Raw genomic sequence first — 17,119 nt, forward strand, 5'->3', positions numbered from 1 at the left:
TGCATTAAAAAAAAAAAAGCAATATTTCCTCCAAACACACAGTTAAGGAAACGTTCACAGCTCTGATAGCATCTATGGTTGTATCCAACATGCATGTGCAGACACCGCCGCATGTTTGCGCCGACTAATCCTCATCATTACAGGACGATTATGTCAAAATAAGATCTAGAATCCAGTCCTGCTTTGAAGAATATCACCGCAGCCTTATGTAATAATTATTTCTATTTCTTTTAAACTTTCTCACATTTTGTCAGTTTGCATCCACAAACTTCATTTGTGCAATAGGCCAACGCAAAGCTGGTTGTAGTTGTGAAGGGCTTTAACATTTCCAAACACCCAGCAGTGGCAGGAATATAAAGGAATCAACAATGAAACTCGAGATGGCTTCTGACTGCAGCGTACGCAACAAAGTAAAACAATTCACTGCAGGTATTTCCAAAGTGTGAATCATGCTAACGCAACGTGGGCTAACAACTTTAAGCTTGAAGGATTTTTTTGGGAGGCAATTTAAATATGCGGAACATTTCTTTCAAAGGAGAATCGAGTTCAGCCGAAAATTGAATTTGTTGGTTAGCAGTGAAACGTGGCTCAACATTAACACAAAAACAAAAATCCCTCTAGCTGGTATTGATAAGATAGATAATCAGGAAGAGGATGACAGGTGCTAGTTTATGTAAGAGACACACAAATGTTGTGCAGTTAAAATGGATAAATAAACATATGCCCAGAATGTATGATCAAATCATGAGTTAATATGGCCCAGTTAAAGTCCAGACTTAAATTCACCTGAATCTCAGACGAGATTTGATCATTGATATTTACAGAAGCTCTCTCTTCAGTCTGACTGAGCTTGTGCTGTATTACAAAGTGAAATGGGTAAACAGTGTAGGTCTGCAAAGATCGACCCGAAAAATTAAAAATGTTGGTATAAAAAAAAAAACTAATGTGAAAGCCACGTGTCATTTTCTTTCCATTTCATTCCGTTACTCACTACACGGACAACGGTTGGAAATTACAAACATCAGAGCTGTGTAGACTTTAGTGGTATTATTGGGCCAAACTAAAACTATTTTCTCCTGTCACGTCAGAGGGAAACAGATATAATTTGTGTTTTTTTTAACAAATACCTTGTTTACATTTCTAGAGCTCAACAACCACTCTGAATATTTGAACTCAAAATAAAATTTGCATCAACAATTTCTGACCTATAGCTTACCGACATCAGGGTCAACGCTAACGCTAAACCCTGGGTTGAATTTAGCAATAGACCAATGTTACCATGCTAACGACATTTTCTCTCTGCCCCCCCCCCCCTCACCATCAGCCATCAGCGAGGTTAAAAAGTATCAGGTCCACATCCACACCACTCTGAAATAGTACAAATCAAGTGAGGGCACTCAACTCTCTTAAACCCTCATTATCTGCTTCACTTAGCAGGTTATGTCCCTTTCAGATCTTCCTTAATGCACTTTGTTTTCAACTATTTATTTATTTTTCTTTTATTTGGCTAACCTTGGCGCTCTCCTCAAGTCATCGTCATGCATGTACTGTACATTGCCATAAGTTTGATTAAATTAAGGAAATTCGGCGTCTCCAGACTTTTATCTCACATTTTCTTTTGACCTAACTTCAAGTTAAATTGTCTTATTTATTCAAAAGCCTGTTCGGATTTATAGACACTACAGGTTTTGTCCACGTTTCCACCGTTCGGCGGATTTGTTCGCTCAGCTGACTTGAAGTGAAGACGTTGGAGGAAGTCATCCAACATGAAACAGTCCCTGAACATGATGGAGCTACTTTGCAAGGAGTCAGGTGTGAAAACTTTATTTTAACTCCTAGCATGCATTTTTTTCATGTTGAACATATTCACAACATTTATCATCATCCTACCTAACAATTATTCTCCCTATTATGATGATACCACCACCATGCTTGACTGTGTGTGTGTGTGTGTGTGTGTGTGCGTGCGTGTGTGTGTGTGTGTGTGTGTGTGTGTGTGTGTGTGTGTGTGAAGACATGATTCTTTTCATTGCAACCAAACAATTCCTTTAATTAATTCTCGGTTAAAATGTTAACATATTTGTCCAAAAGCATTTGGCTTGTGTGCAGCTTGTTCTGCTTTTTTAAGTGTTGGTTTTGGAACAAGGCATTCTTTTTTTTTTTTTTTTGCTTGGTTCCCTTAATTCTCATGCTGATGTAAACTTCGCTGAGGATAGTGACACCGTTACACTAGCATTGTCTAGTTTATGACAGCCTCTTTGAACCCGTTTATTGTTCTTGAACATTAAATCCATTTCTTCTTTCATCTGAGAGGGGCAATTTGGGTCAGATGAGCGACACTTGGACACCAGTTGGGCAATGATCTGAAAACTGGTTTCGAAAAGGACTGCGATGGTTGATGCTGAGCTTTGATTTACTTTTCATTGAGAGTAAGCTTGAATTTGTCCGTGCTCTGATATCATCACGGGCAGTCCCTTGAATGAGGCAACAAGAAGGGAGATCCAGCTCTGAAAGGCAAAAAAAAAAAAAAAAAACCGAAGTCAAGTGAGAATAAAAAAAATATTCCTCTCGTCTCAAGCAGCTGGTCTCTTCTATTGCAAATGACTTAGTTAGTGAAAGTTGATGCAACATAATGTCAAAATAATCCTGTCCTAAAACTGTCACAGCTGCGGCTGAGCTGTGACCACTCACACCTGAACATCATCTCCCTGATCTCCAGCTGCTGCCATATAAGGATGGATCTTCCCCCTGCACGGCGTCAGATTGTTGTTAAACCCTCAGCGGTAACACCTTCAGGCCTGCTGTAAAGACTTGAGCTAAATTGCCCAGTACTAACCTGTCTGTCTCTTCCTTTTGCCCAGTTGCCTCTCCTGTCCCCGATCCTGACCCTCTCCACTGGATTTGGACCTCCTGGCTTTGACCCCCGTCTGTCTGACTCTGAGATCTGGTACCTGTTTTGACCTGGATTTGGACCCGCCGGCGCTGACCCCTGTCTGTCTGACCCTGAGATCTGGAACCGCCCGACCCCGACTTGGATTCCCTGGTTTTGACCCCGGCCTGTCTGACTAAGAACTGGTGTACTCCTTAATAAACAACCGATTTGTATTCTCTGTTCAGTCCCTGCGTCCATCGGTGCCTACTCGTGTCAGAACAATCTGACCATACAACATGGACCCGACTGAACAGGACCCCGCTGCAGCCTTGAGGGACGTCTTAAGCCGACAAGGAGTGGTGTTAGGGCAAAGCGTTCATCGGCTCACTGGACTAGAAGCGGCCAGCCAAACTCTCCATCAGGAAATCGCCCAGTTGTCCGCACAGGTAGACAAACTAACCTCAATGCTTTCCCCCAGTCAAGGACCGTCAGACGCCTCAACGGCTGCTGCTGCTCCTCCACCCGTCTCACCGGCCGAACCTCCGGCTCTCCCCGCTCCGGTAAATTCTCGAGGTCCGTATGTTCCTGATCCTCCTCCATTCTCAGGTGAACTGTCTAAATGCCGGGGTTTCCTGTTACAATGTCGGATGGTATTTAATCAGCAACCTAGGGCTTTTGCCTCCGATTTATCCAAGATATATTATGTCATGGGATTGCTGAGGGACCAGGCTTTAGCCTGGGCGCTGGCGTTTGACACAACTACACCGTTAACCTCCCTTACCTTTAAACGGTTCTCTGAAGAATTAAGCACTGTGTTTGATCACCCGGATCATGTTGGGGATGCCTCCAAACGCCTGCTGAAACTTCGCCAAGGCTCCCGTAGTGCAGCCGAGTTCTCAGTGGAGTTTCGCACACTGGCTGCTGACACAAAATGGAACGACGAAGCGCTCAAAGGAGTGTATTATCACGCCTTAAATGAAACCTTAAAGGACGGCCTGTCCGTCAGTGATGATGCCAAGGACTTGAACTCACTAATCACAATGTCTATCCGTCTTGACAACAGGCTTCGTGAGCGACGCCGGGAGCGGCCCGGCCAGCCTGCCTCAGCGCTTCCTCGGCTGTTTCCGCCTGCTGTGGAGCGCAGCAGCGCCACCCCTGTTTTTCCGCCGGTCCAGTCACAGGCTCCAGCGCCCCCTGATGACGAACCCATGCAAATAGGTAGAACACACCTGACTGCCACAGAAAGACAGAGGCGTCTCCAAACTGGTGACTGCCTCTATTGCGGTAAGCCTGGGCACAGAATCTCCAACTGCCCTGTTCGGCCAAAAGACAAAGCTCATTAGAGGTGGGGACTCTAGTGAGCAGCACGGGAAGTCCCCAACTCTCTACTAGTCGCCTACTAATTGATGTTAAGCTTTGTCACCAGTCTACTTCCCACTCATTAACTGCCTTGATTGATTCTGGGGCTGAGGATAACTTTATTGATGAAGGCTTGATTAAAGAACTGAACATTCCCAGTGAACCCCTCAGCTCACCGTTATCTGCTAATGGTCTTAATGGTGCTCTCTTGTTTTCAGTCACATGTCAGACACCCCCTCTGCTGATCACATCAGGTAACCACAGGGAGGTTCTCCAATTTAAGGTTATCCCATCCTCCAGTTTTTCCATGGTGTTGGGTCATCCATGGTTGAGACTTCATAATCCCCATATTGATTGGGTCACAGGAAGGATAGTTAGCTGGAGTCTGTCCTGTTCTAATAACTGTCTTCGTGCTGCCCAGCCTAACTGCGGGAGTCTTTGTGACAGCCCGGACCCCCCTGATCTGTCATTGGTTCCTCCTGAGTACCACAACCTAGCTGCCGTTTTCAGTAAGTCCCGAGCCCTCTCACTCCCCCCTCATCGACCGTACGACTGTGCGATAGAGCTCCTGCCTGATGCTCCGCTGCCTAACAGTCGCTTGTTCAGCCTGTCCAAGCAGGAACATGAGGCCATGGAGGCCTACATCAATGACTCTGTAGCAGCTGGTATCATCCGCCGCTCGTCATCCCCACTAAGTGCCAGTTTCTTCTTTGTAGGAAAAAAGGATGGTACATTACGCCCATGCATTGACTATCGGGGGTTAAATGAAATCACCATCAGGAATAAATACCCATTACCCCTGATGTCCACAGCTTTTGAACTGCTGCAAGGGGCAACCATTTTCTCCAAATTGGATTTACGAAATGCCTATCATCTAGTCAGGATAAGGGAGGGAGATGAATGGAAGACGGCTTTTAAGACCTCTATCGGCCACTTCGAATACTTGGTGATGCCTTTTGGCCTAACCAATGCCCCTGCTGTTTTCCAGGCCTTCGTTAATGACGTTCTGAGGGATTTCTTAAATCATTTTGTATTCGTTTATTTGGATGACATACTTATTTTCTCACGGACCAAGGAGGAGCATGTCAGCCATGTTCGTCAGGTTCTCCAGAGGCTGCTGGAGAACAAACTGTTTGTTAAAGCTGAAAAGTGCCGTTTTCATCTTTCCACAGTTGACTTCCTGGGGTTTGTCATTGAGAATGGACAGATCAGAGCTGATCCTGCCAAGACTAAGGCAGTGGTGGAGTGGCCAGAACCCAGTACCCGTAAGCAACTTCAGCGTTTCCTGGGTTTTGCAAACTTTTATCGTAAGTTCATTAAGAACTACAGCATTGTTGCCCAGCCATTAACTCGCCTCACTTCCATTAAGCAGCCCTTCTCATGGCCACCAGAAGCAGCAGTGGCCTTTAAGGAGCTCAAACAACTGTTTTCCTCCCCACCAGTTCTCATTCACCCTGATCCTGAGAAACAGTTTGTTGTAGAAGTGGATGCGTCAGCCACTGGGGTAGGGGCAGTTCTGTCCCAGCATTCGGGCCCTGCACACAAGCTACTGCCTTGTGCCTTCTTTTCCAGGAGACTCAGCCCTCCGGAACTAAACTACTGTGTGGGGGACCGGGAGCTGCTAGCAGTTAAGCTGGCTCTGGAGGAGTGGCGTCATTGGCTGGAGGGGTCCACTCAACCATTTATAGTCTGGACTGATCACAAAAACCTATCCTACATTCAGTCTGCAAAGAGGTTAACTCCACGCCATGCTAGGTGGTCATTGTTTTTCTCAAGATTCAACTTTGTCTTAACTTACAGACCTGGCTCCAAGAACTGCAAACCCGACGCACTCTCTCGTCAGTTTGAACCGGAGACTCTGTACCATCGGTGCAGCATCACCTTCGTCGATGTCATCGGTTGTGGCGACGGACTCGTGCAGCCCTCTCCCGGACGGCCGACCGCAATCGTCTACTGGCTGATCGTCACAGAACCCCAGCTCCCAGTTACCAACCTGGTCAAGAGGTTTGGTTGTCCACAAGGAACATTCCTCTAAAAACAGACTGTAAGAAACTCTCTCCTCGTTTTATTGGCCCATTCACAATTACTAAGATTATCAATCCAGTGACTGTTCGCCTTGACCTTCCTCAAAATATGAAGATCCACCCCTCATTTCACGTGTCCCAGATTAAACCTGTTGTCTCTAGTCGCCTTTGTCCACCCGACCCCCCTCCACCTCCCCCTAGGATTGTTGACGGGGGCCCTGTTTACGCTGTTCGCCGTCTCCTGGATGTGCGCCGCCGGGGGCGGGGACTGCAGTACCTGGTGGACTGGGAAGGGTATGGCCCTGAAGAGCGGAGCTGGGTGGCGCGTTCTGCCATCCTGGATCCTCAGCTCATCCGTGACTTCAATTGTCGGCGAGGGGACCGTCGGCTGTCCTGAGGGGCGCCTTAAGGGGGGGGACCTGTCACAGCTGCGGCTGAGCTGTGACCACTCACACCTGAACATCATCTCCCTGATCTCCAGCTGCTGCCATATAAGGATGGATCTTCCCCCTGCACGGCGTCAGATTGTTGTTAAACCCTCAGCGGTAACACCTTCAGGCCTGCTGTAAAGACTTGAGCTAAATTGCCCAGTACTAACCTGTCTGTCTCTTCCTTTTGCCCAGTTGCCTCTCCTGTCCCCGATCCTGACCCTCTCCACTGGATTTGGACCTCCTGGCTTTGACCCCCGTCTGTCTGACTCTGAGATCTGGTACCTGTTTTGACCTGGATTTGGACCCGCCGGCGCTGACCCCTGTCTGTCTGACCCTGAGATCTGGAACCGCCCGACCCCGACTTGGATTCCCTGGTTTTGACCCCGGCCTGTCTGACTAAGAACTGGTGTACTCCTTAATAAACAACCGATTTGTATTCTCTGTTCAGTCCCTGCGTCCATCGGTGCCTACTCGTGTCAAAAACATCTAATATTGCTAAATTAAAGGAATGTATGTTACATTGGAAAAAAAATATTTTAGGAGGTTTAAAACTGATTAAATTACTTTAAACATTTCTAAATTATAATTTAAAAAAACAACTTTTTGATTAAATTAATCAGGCAGTAGCATCAAGTGACAGCTAATTAGCATGCACTTGCTCATTGTTTGCTGTTGTATTTCTGCAGAGTGCAGTTCTCGCAACAGGCTTCTTACGGCATGAAAATATTGCCATGTTTCTAGGGAGAGCAATTCAAACTTCCCTTTATCACACAGGGCATGTAAAATGGTTTTTGGTGTTTAAACGTGAAATCGATCTTCTTGTTGGTGTGAGATCGTAAGAGTGATCCAAACACTGGCGCAAAAATACATCAAGAAACGGCTCCAATGTAATTTGCTCTAATTGGGTAATGCTTTGTGTGCTGCAGAGCTGCTGGAAGAAGTGTAAAAATTACAACACATTAAGGAAAAAAAATTTAAAATAAAGCAAATGTGATGGGAATCTACAAGCATGCATGTCACCTGCATCATTACTACCCGCTGCATTTATATGCCACGTCAAACGAGCAGCGGCTTGGATTCTTGTGTTTTATAATTACAACCCTGTTCCACAGTAAGTTGCAGTTTAAGGCTAAATGACTCCTGACATGAGCCAGCCAGTGCCACAAGCACACACACACACACACACACCTACACACACACACAAATTTGACAGCTCCATTTAACGCTGATTAGATTTGCAAGGACATGTAGTATACCCTCTCTGTGTCTCCTCCGTCGACTCTCTCTCTGTCTCTCCCCTGAGTAGCTTGAGTATCTCCTGAATCTTATCTATCGCCGTAATGTTATGCAAATGGTTTAATATGAAGATAAAAGACTGTTGCAGCGTGTGGCGCTCTCTTGGTTCACAGCCTCCTGTTTCCAGGACGATAGCTCTAACGAGGAGGGCACTATTTGGGAGTCATTAAATGATGGCCTTCCTGACATGCACCCGCTCAGCGCCATCGCCGCCCGCCCCGCGTTGGCCATTAAAGCAGCTCACACCCACACCAAGACACACAACTGCAGACACCTTTTAGCGCCAGCTCCCAGTTTCTTACACATCACAGTGTCACAGAATAGAAAATTACACTCTCCTCCCACAGAGAAAATTGCTTTGGAATTGCTTGGTTATAAAGATGTGCTTTAAAGAGAGGGGGGTGCATGCAATAAAAAGAAGGACACACACAAACACAATTACTTAAGCACTCTAAGGACAATTCTTACAAGTTAATCAGAGGATTTACCAATTATTGATGTCAAAAGGATTTTGTTGTGCGTGTGTGTATGTGTTTTGTGGCCTATGTTTATGTGCTACTTGGGTTTCTCTTTGCATTGTGGGTATTTAGTATGCATTGTGTCTGCTGCGCTAAATCATGGCTGAAGAGATCCTACACATATAAATGATGAGCTCTGAATCAGATGTTGCTTTTTTGTACAGCCATTGTTAAGTGAAATGTGAAAGATGCCCACGGAGAATGAGGTTGAAAGAATGAAACATAATTTAATACACAAAGGAAAACACGAAGATGGAGGAGTGAAGAGAACGGGCGCGAACCAAAGGCAGACGGGACGGAGATGAGAAGAAAATTAGCTTCACAGTTGAAACCAATACACTCTTAAGAACTACTGCGATATTTCTGTAACCCAGATGTTGGGTTTTGTACGGTAGGGAAAGTGTTGAGCAGCTTAACAGAACACTGGAATACAAAATGCCATTTTGTTGGGTTGGAGAAAAGAAGGCCAGAAGGAGTCTTCTAAGGCTGCCATTTGGAGCTTTACAGTCGGATTCTCTTCACTGAACCTCTTCAACGGGATGAAACAAGAAATGGTAAGATGGTAACTCTATATGCATGTGAGTCGTTCAGACTTTTGGAAGTGATGTTCGGTGAAGTCACCTGTACTTGCAAAATACAAAGAATTGGTCATAAAAATTCATATTTAATGGACAAGTTGTTTGAGTCAATTAAAGTCTTACCGTACGTTATGAAGTTGTTGTCTTTTTTAAATACAGAATTAAAACAAAATCCTTCACTTTTTTAAAGATGTTTTGGCTATAGTACCAAATCCACATAGTACACTGAACATTGAACTCATGAATAGTGTTAGGGGAAAAGGTCCACCTTATCCAAACCTTTAGGATATGTGAGCTACTGACCAAATCTGTACATCACCTCATGATAAACATAATTAACGTCCTGGACAGAACACAAATACCAACACCTGCTTTCCCCGCAACCAAATATAATGATACTTGAGGGCTGCTGTACTTTCCATGTAGAAGAACCAAAAGGCAGGCATATCAGCTCAAATACTTGATATGGTGCCAGTTACAATATTCACTCCTCTTTCTGGAGGACAGGCACTGCATCCTCCAGAGCTGTAGTTTGGTGAGGTAAGCTTGAAGAGGAGGCTTAAGGTGAATGGTCTCTGGACAAAGAATAAGTGTGTTCAGCATCAGAGGAGAAAAGGGGGAAAAAAGGAGGGTGTGTTTATATCCGTGTGGTTTTCTTATCAAAGTGTGTTTGACTGCTGCAGGAGTGTGACTGGCGTTATATCAATCTGGGAATGATTACGTGTGGGTTCTGATGCGCGTACATCCCTCTCAGTGCGCATCCATGTGTAGATGTTGGTCCGTGTGGAGCACCATCATTAGGTCGCAGGCAGCCCCGGCTGTTTGGGAGGCTGCAGCGCGGCCGCTCCAGCGGCCTCTTGGGCCAATTTAGGTGCAGAAAAAGCACTTCGATCCAGCCCCTCCAAGTCTGCAGGTCCCCAGCGGGAGGCAGCGCAGCCCTGCAATCTATATTGGATTTATTCCTTTCCCATCTACAGGCCCCGCAAACCCCACAGAGAGGAAGTCCTAACTCCTCTCTCTCTCTCTCTCTCTCTCTCTATCTATCTCTCTTTCTCTCTCCCTGTCCCCCCTCACCCAGACAGCGAGTTACGGGACTCAGATGAGTACAACATAATCGCGTAATACCCACACACGCACACATATGAAGGCGCACTCGGAGGCACCAGTCTATCTCGAAGGCGCACTCCCCCTAACAGCGAGGAAGTTATAACAGCTCACTCTGTAACACTGTGGGAGCTGCGCCGGGGTCAGCTGAGATCTGTGACAGACAGACGAGCCTCATCCAACCCGAATAACATCTGAGCTGCACTGAGAACCATTGTTCCCCCCCTTAACAGGAGTGCTGTTCAGGTTTACAAAGGCCAGAATGAAAAATGCATTTTTATGATATTAAAGCATGGAGGGAAAAAAAGAGAAGAATTTACATAAAACTCAGACAAGGTCAGGAACAAACGAGGTTCTTAATTTAGTCTAATCAACTATCATTTGCATCGCGCCATTTGCGCAAGGTATTGCCACTAACTGAATAAATGGACTTCTTCAGACTCAAGGGGGGGGCACTCGGGTTTTGATAAGCTGGCAACATAACTGATTAGCATATATTACTTTGATTATCTCATTACCAGGATGATTCTTGCGGGATTTTTGACACTCGCGCAATCGAATTAAAATTAAGGCACGCAATCAATAAAAGGGCATCGCGGCGGTGAGAACACAACCGCACTCCAGGTTGGTGTGTGTCTATATATAAATGGTCAACCGCTGATGAAGATGATGGTGGTGATGATTCGGCAGATGGCGGTGGCCGTGATGATGATTATGACCTCTTCAGCTCAGGAGCCAAAGCCGGACCTTGCGGTTGGTTTCACGAAGAGTGCCGGGCTCTTGATTCCTGTGATCGCGGCAGTAATCAGAGGAGACAATGGGGGCCGTTAAATTGCCGCTCTTGTGTGGGTGACCTATCCACCTGTTATGAATCCACGAGTGGCCGACAGGCGTCTCAGGCCTCCCCGCCGACCTCTTCTAAATCGATAGCAGCGCTCGCGTTTAGTATCTTTTGACTCGAAAACCATGTAGGGAATCGTGCGTAAAGATCCGCATGGTCTCAGGGATAACTTCACATTTCAGCTTCTATAAATGGATACACGGGGACCGTCACAAAAAATAAGAACACTAAGTGCACCCCCAATGAAATGTTTTAATGTTTTATTATAGCAAAGTTATTCTTTTATCTCAGTATAAATACAAGTGTTCTGTGAAGACTTCATAGGCTTATTGGAGAACTTTAGAGGAAAAATACAGTAAAGACTATGGGATAAAGATGTCAAGTTTAAAGGTTGTCTTGCTATGAAGCAGTATTTTTTTATTTATTTATTTTATTTTATTTTTTTGCCTCGAATAGCTCAGAAACATAACCGGAGAGAGGATTGCACAACTTTAAATCATTCAAACCAACCAAGACATGGCTACCTTGCAGCCAAGGGGCTAACCTTGGAGGAACTACAGCGATCTAAGGTGGGAGACTCGGTTGGCTGTGCATTTCACACATCTGGTCTTTGTGGAAAAGAAGAAGTAGGGTAGAGCTACATCCAGGGACACCCTGAGTAAAAACAAACAAACCAAAAAAAACCTGGTTGTAGATAGATTAAGACTCTAAGGACTTCCACCTTCAAGAAGGAAAGTGGTAGAGTTTGAATACAGAGTTGGTGGATTTGGGAGAATGGGCCAAGTGAACAAATCTAGTTCAAACTCAAAGACATTGAACTTGAAGCATCAGATTGTAATTTAAACACAACCAAAAATGAATATTTTTATTCCAAATATTTTAGTTTATCTGTGCTGAAACCATCAAATAAAATGTAATAATGTTCTCATTCTTAATAAACAGATGTTTCGGGCCCTACACAGCGGCTTTGTTCACCCATGCCTTGGGCAGGCTGAGGTACAAGAACAACTCTAAACTCTGGACAGACAATAGGATGAAGTTTCAATTAAATATATTCATTTGGTGGAGGAGTCTAGTCAAAGTCCAGTCGCAAATCCAACCAATCATATATAACAAGACATGAAAAGTGTTGTTCAAAGACATTTTCATATTTTTTTCTGAGGTCGAGCAATTTACAAAGAAGAACTGACAGAAAGTTTAGTCTCAAAATGTGGTTTTACCAAGTATTGACTCATGGGTAATGAATACATATTCCAGGCACACTTTTCAGATTTTCATTGGGAAAAGATCGATGTCTCTTTTTCATCTACATCACAAATGTGTTGCTTTGTGCCGCCTATCACGTGAAATCCAAATAAAACGCTTTGTTTGTTGCTTCAACGGGACAAAATGGGAAAATAGTCAAGATGTGAAATTCAAAGTATTGTCAGATATGTGAAATTACCTAAAAAAAATTTAATTGTCGTTGGATTTGACTGCAGGCTTGACGTTTCTAATTCAGCATATTGTGTCTTGTGTGTTTACGCAGATCATCCAGTCTGGCTGGAGGATGAAGATCTGGAACTCCTCCTCTCCCTAACAGACTCACTTGTTTGCACATTAACCGGGGAGCAAGGGCGCACGTCCGCGTTTTAAATTCATGATGCAAATAATTACAGGGTTGGAAAATTGATTTCCTTATAGGCTTCCACCTTCTCCGGCAAAACGCGGCCTCCGAAATCCCCCCTCCCCTCTTTAAAGAAAAGCTACTTCTGCTGAAGCATTAAGTCATTAATTATTTTCCTTACATAAGGACAAATTATCGAGTCAGTTGAACGAAATTAGAACCCTTTGTTTCAGATCAGACCGTATTACCGCTGGAAATTACGGATGATGGCTGCGTGCGCGCTCGCCTTTGTTGTTTCGATCATTGCCTGTCGCTCTGAACCCGCGCTAACAAAGTCATTAAATTGACTCCCTCTCGCTCCCATTATGCCGGCTGTTAATAACCGCTAATTAACTTTGCTTACGCGCGCCTTAAAAGCTTCCCTCCTCTTCTTCCCTCTCTCTCTCCCCACTTTCTTCTTATTATTCTGCTGCTTGGCCTCTCAAGCAAAGCAAGTGTCCAATTATGGCAGCGCGCGAGGACGGATGCAGGATAGGCCATTAAGGCCACTAAGTTTGGTACACAGGAACTCGGCAAAATAGTCAGTTTAACCTTACTGTTAGCTAAACGTCAGATTATCGCGAAGTCACATTTCTTCAGAGCCCGTATTCACGCTACGGTTAATTGTGGTCAACGCAGCAGGCGCTTCATGAGATAGCCAGATGTAGGAATAAGCGAAATAAGCCACTTGCTTACAACCTCCAGAGCAGCAGAGGGCCCACAAGAGCACTCTGCTCCTCATGCTAAACGCAGATGTGGAAACTTCAAATCAGCAAGGAATGAATGTTATTGGTTAAATCTGCTTGAAAGGCTTATGGATTGCAAATTTGAAACAGGGCTTGCACAATTATAGGCAAACACATATTATGATGTCATTGTTGAATATGTCAATGATTACGTCAATTGGAAATGATTAGTATTTACTCTATATTTTATTTCTGTGATCATCAAAATCTGAGTCATGTGTCTGGTGGTGTGGGGATCAAGAGTGACAAAAGTTGCAAAAGATATCACTCAGTCAGAACATGGATGGCAGTTTGTGATGTTTGTTTCCCTATTTTCAGTCTATATCTAAGTTATAATGTGCATCTATTTATTATTGTTGCTAATGTGGCTTGTTTTTGTTTGAGTGCTGTCCTCTGACTGTTGGCTGTGGAAATAATTAAATTAGATAAATATTGACATGTTGCACTCCAGACACCAGTGCCAGATCAAATGAGTGAGTCGGATATTAATTTGTCTTCCCAGTTCACTTAGTGTTACTTATTTAATAAATAATTTGAAGTGATAGTTCAGAAATAGTTCAAAGTGGATTTCTTTTACAAGTTTCCAGCCAGTTAATATTGTAACATCAGTTGAATTTCTTTGTAACTCTTCAGTATGAATCCAGATTAGCTTGTCCCGGAGTATAAAGCTAACACCTAGTCCGAGATGGGCCGAGACCAAAGCTGGCTTCAACATGTATGTCATAAAATAACTATTTTATAAACCTTTCAGCTATCATCATATTTGCTTTAGGGGGTTATTTAGATAAATCTGAATTAAAAGTCTTTATTTCAAGACAAAAAAGTAGTCAATATAATTCAGAAAGAAACAAAAATTGAGAAAATGGAGGTTGGAGGTGGTGCTACACTAGTAATCTTCCTCTTGAAACACCAACTGAGAACAAAAACACTGGGTCATGTTTAATCATATACAAAAGTAAGACTGTAAAAATCAACAAAGCACTGTGCACCTAAATCGTAAAAAATATATTTTTATTTTTTACATTGCCTTAATACCAGTATGTGTTTGATAGTGGAAGAGATTGTTTGCTTTGCATCTTACCTTGTTTGTCAATGTAAATAGTTATCAAATTTTCTTCAAATAACTATAACGCAACAACTGACAATGGTTAAAAGCTCATAAAATAGCATTTGTGCTAAACAATATGAAATTACTTTCAGATTGTAATTTTTTTAAGATGATTTTGTTTGTGGCTCTTATCAGCCTATCAACAGAGTAGTTGGAACCAACTATTCTGAATGTTAAGCATTATCTACCGCACATAAGATATTAACCGTTTGTAAACTTTTAACAGAGCTTCATTTAAAAAAAAGATCTTGAACAATATCTTTAAGTCAGTTTAAGAGTTTTCTTACTAATAAACCGTTGTTTGACTGGTAGGTATTGAATACCTGGTGCTGTGGTGGCTGGTGGGAGGTTAAGAACACTTGAAATGGGGGCCCAAATCAAATTCTGCTCAAGGCTAAAAACAATGTTGAGCCGGTCCTGGCTCAAGAAATCTTACAGTTGATGGAAGAGGTACATTGTTACTAGTTCACTGTCAGTGTATAAAACTGTCTGTGCATCTATTTGAGCAGTGTGCTTATCTGTCCAGGAGATGGCGCCAGTGGAATGACCTCCAAGCCATTAAGGCCCATCCTGCTGGTCCTTGATAATGAACTTCATTGGAGCTTAAAGGCTTGAAGGCCTTTACAGCAAATGATAACCTATACTTGTAAATACGGCATGCAACCTGTATCACAAGATATGTGGATCCGTGAGTAAATTATTTTTTATAGTAAAATGCTAAAAACAAAGGACCAGAGTAAAATAAAATATTAGAAAACAGAGAAAGGCCGCTATCAACAGTCTGCGCCTAGAACAAATAATGAACTCTCCACAGCCCGGTGTTTCCCCTGGATATTATCAAGTTATGATGTTATGAAAATACAAAGAAGGCGCTGATGATGGTGCTGCAACGAAAAGCGCCATCTCTTCACCTGCACGTCAAACAGACGGAAAATTGGAAATGTGAAAATTGCGCTCATGGCTATCTCCTCCCTCCCGTAATGTATGCGCGTAATTAGTGCATTTAAACAAAGCGCGGATGTCCTGCTGGCTGAAATGGCGGCTGACATCTCTTTTTTCGCGGGGTTAATAACAGAGTGCGGATAAATGAATCAAATTGTGGCCCCCAAATTACAGAGCGACTCTAAATACCCGTCTGTATTACGCGCGTCTGTTTGTGACCGTGCAGGGGGAAAAAAAGGCATAACATTTTATATTGTTATTACTCTCATTATAGTGCTGATTTGCGCGCAAATAAACAAGTTTGGGAAGTTTGTGGCACCACAAAGGAAAAAAAAAGTTAAGGACGGATTCAACCTGACACCATTTGTGGAGGTGATACTGTGATAGAACTGTTACAAATGCGGAAAAGGTCTTGGAGGAAGTGTGAGATGTTATAAATAAAGATGTTATTGCTTTTTTTTTTTAATGATAAAGCACCAAATGTTAATCTAAAAATGTGGCGCCAATATTACTGGAACATCCTCGTTTTAACTAAACTTTGGAGATCAATCAAGCAACGATTCCAGCTACAGTGTTTCTTTAAAATAGAAGAAACGAAAGGGATAAGGGGACAACTTGTGCAATTTTTCTGGAGATATATTTCATTGTTATTGTTCGCTTTTGCTGCGAACCTCTGGGCTGATACATAACGGAGAGAACAGAGGAGAGAGAGAGAGAGAGAGAGAGAGAGAGAGAGAGCGAAGACAGGAGAGGAGAGTGTAAATTGCAGCTTGCTGAAGTTTTTGGATTGAATTCTGAAAATGATCCTTTTAACAGTGATGGGCTCTGAGGCGAGGATGGGGGTCATGCCATTCACAGCGGGTTAAATAGACTTTCATTTAAAATTACATTCTCGGTCCATCTCTCCGTCTCTCCCTCCTCTCCACAGCGGAGTCCCTGCGCTCTATCCCCCCGGCCACCCCGTGCGCTGTCTCATCACCGCCACCCTCACCCCCAATCCCAGGCTCCAGCAGGGCTCAGGCAGATGGAAAGAAAGCAAAAACATAGATAGATAGATAGATAGATAGATAGATAGATAGATAGATAGATAGATAGATAGATAGATAGATAGATAGATAGATAGATAGATAGATAGATAGATAGATAGATAGATAGATAGATAGATAGATAGATAGATAGATAGATGTTTCTATTTCTATGTGGCCAACATGGCTTTTTTGCAGGTGCTTTTCTGAGGTTGAACATAAACTCCGTTCCAGAATTTTAATGCAATTGGCACAAGGATTCAAAGAAAAAATAGTTATGTTCAACCTTTTTGAATAAAGCTGATTTTTGAATCTATCTATCTATCTATCTATCTATCTATCTATCTATCTATCTATCTATCTATCTATCTATCTATCTATCTATCTATATATATATATATATATATATATATATATATATATATATATATATATATATATATATATATATATATATATATATATATATATATATATATATAGATATATATATATACATACAACCCACTTGCTGTATTTCTGCAAGAAATCACTTATGTGTCCAATATGATTTTTTTTTTTCATTTAAAAATTCATGGTGTTTCTCTGCATTCATTTACAGTCAGACCATTAGTTCAATGAGAGCTGGAG

At 43.0% G+C, this 17,119-nt stretch overlaps 3 long non-coding RNA genes across 3 annotated transcripts; 2 read left to right on the top strand and 1 right to left on the bottom strand.

The window, feature by feature from the left end:
- Nucleotides 1–1,808: 1,808 nt before the first annotated feature.
- LOC148153370 (uncharacterized) lies at nucleotides 1,809–6,079 on the bottom strand. The gene is made up of 3 exons (XR_015761634.1): nucleotides 3,654–6,079; nucleotides 3,333–3,504; nucleotides 1,809–2,507 (listed from the first exon to the last, which is right to left on the bottom strand). It is a non-coding gene; the product is annotated as an uncharacterized LOC148153370 (long non-coding RNA).
- On the top strand, nucleotides 2,661–3,105 carry LOC148153371 (uncharacterized). The gene is made up of 2 exons (XR_015761635.1): nucleotides 2,661–2,783; nucleotides 2,862–3,105. It is a non-coding gene; the product is annotated as an uncharacterized LOC148153371 (long non-coding RNA).
- A 575-nt stretch (nucleotides 6,080–6,654) lies between the features above and the next one.
- On the top strand, nucleotides 6,655–7,128 carry LOC148153372 (uncharacterized). The gene is made up of 2 exons (XR_015761636.1): nucleotides 6,655–6,800; nucleotides 6,879–7,128. It is a non-coding gene; the product is annotated as an uncharacterized LOC148153372 (long non-coding RNA).
- Nucleotides 7,129–17,119: the final 9,991 nt, after the last annotated feature.

This window comes from Poecilia mexicana, unplaced genomic scaffold (genome assembly GCF_051168715.1).
Source record: "Poecilia mexicana isolate PSO_F unplaced genomic scaffold, ASM5116871v1 scaffold_20, whole genome shotgun sequence".
Lineage (NCBI taxonomy): Eukaryota > Metazoa > Chordata > Actinopteri > Cyprinodontiformes > Poeciliidae > Poecilia > Poecilia mexicana.